The sequence below is a fragment of the Hipposideros armiger genome, unplaced genomic scaffold (genome assembly GCF_001890085.2).
Source record: "Hipposideros armiger isolate ML-2016 unplaced genomic scaffold, ASM189008v1 scaffold_378, whole genome shotgun sequence".
Taxonomy (NCBI): Eukaryota; Metazoa; Chordata; class Mammalia; order Chiroptera; family Hipposideridae; genus Hipposideros; species Hipposideros armiger.
This window is the reverse complement of record NW_017731728.1, coordinates 322,452-324,400: the sequence shown is the minus strand read 5'-3', so window position 1 is coordinate 324,400 and position 1,949 is coordinate 322,452.

Here is a 1,949-nt window from a genome sequence, read left to right as displayed (position 1 = left end):
TCGACCTGGAGCTGGGCTGCTGTGAGTCGCCGGCGATAGTATAGGCTGCAGTGGAGCTGCAGTGGGCTGCCATAAGCTACTGTGAGTGGCTGGCAGCTGGCGTGAGTGGCCAAGAGCTGCCATGAGCGGCCGTTCAATGGCCGGCGATCGATCTGCCTCAGCTGGGAAGAGCGCAATGATAAATACCAACGTGGGCCAGTGAAGCGATGTCCTCCACAGCTAGACTGAAGAACAAAAGGACAGCGACTTGTCTGTTCCCCTCCCCCAATTCCCCAATGCTGTTCTCCTTTTCCAATTTCCCAATAAAATCTTTAAAAAACCCCAAAAAACCACCGAGTTTTGGGGAAATTTGCTATGTACAAATATATAACTAATCCACCCTCTCTGCGTTTTCTTAGCTTTTCCGTGTATAAGTTTCTCTTTCTTTTTGTGACCAAGTGCTAAGAAGTCATTAACACAATTAGCTCTACTTTCTTAACGTACATTTGCCCCTATCCCACTTCAATCAAGTTACTATCACTCTTCTTTCAATCATCTCCACTGACTCAGCTCTCACTGGTGTCATCTGTGAACTCCTGTGGTCAGAGGCACTTTATAACTCCCTATCTGGACCTCTCTGCTGCTTGGGATGCTGTTAAATTGCTCCTTTTCTTTCTTTGGGTCTTGATGCTGTCCTCTTTCATACTTCTTGTTTTCAGCCGTGTGGTCTCCATGTAGGCTTCTCCTCCTTGACGTGTGTCCTGTCATTATTGTTCCCCAGCATCTTGTCCTGCTTTCCCCAGATTCTCACTCTACCTATGTCATCATATACCTTCACCCAAGGACATCTCATCTATACGTGCAGCTTCAACCACAATCTCTGTGCTACCACAGTCTTGCTGATGGCTCCCCTGACCAGTATCATGGCTTCTGTCCTTTCCTATGCGTTGTTGATAATTTTGGCTGCAAGGAACAGAAAACCCAACCCAAGGTGACTTCAACATTAAGGGTCACATTTTAAGACGGTTACATAATAAAAAGACTAGAAGGCNTTGAAGGTCACCCCTCACGGACACAGCATTATTCAGTTCTCATTCACAACCCTCCTGCAGCCCATACGATCACCTACTCCCTCTTTCTCGAATTCACTGTTTTGGGTCCCCAGCCTCTCTGCACATGCCTTTGCTATTTCTGACTCCTGCTCTCTTCTTGTCCTAGAAATACAGATGTTCCTCGGGCCCTCGCCTCCTGTTCCCTCCTCCATCCTGCCTGGGTGAGCTCACCTCCCTGTGGGCGACTCCGGAATGTTCTGGCTTCTCTACATGGATGTCCCACTAGGTACATATCACCCCTCAGGGCCCGCTCCTTTCTCCTGTGCTCTGTTACGTCGCTCAGATGGGGACAGGGCGCCTGGGCTGAGCCCGAACCCTCCGATTTTTGAAACCTTGATGAATTGAAAAGGGAAAAAACTGTCACTGAAAAGTCACAAGAAGTTTTGTTTTTTTTTGTCTCCAGAGGCGGTGACTTCCATTCACTTTTGGATTAGGCAGTTCCTTTGTTTCAGGGAAATTGCCCAAAGGGGCCTTTTCATTACAAACATATGAAGTAAGTGTTGACCCATGGTTCTTGGGGACAACTGAAGTCGCAGGTTGCCTGAGTGCACTCGCGGCAGCCCAGTTATTCTGTTTGGTGATACCTTGTGTATATTTGAGCCAGAGCCCTGCCTCTGAGACTTTCTCACTTTGAGGGACTCGTGGGGGGAAGTCTGTCTTGAGTCTGTATGAAGTTAGGGGACACTGAGCTGCAGACTGCGTTTGTCCTGGGGGCTGTTTTCCTTGGGCCTATCGGAGCCAGCCGATATCTCGAACAGTCCTGAGGGGGGGGCGTTAGGATTAAGAAAAGAGACAGAAGAGAGAGAGTTATCGGGAGGACTCCAGTAAATACTGAAGCCCCGAGTTTATTTTCCAACA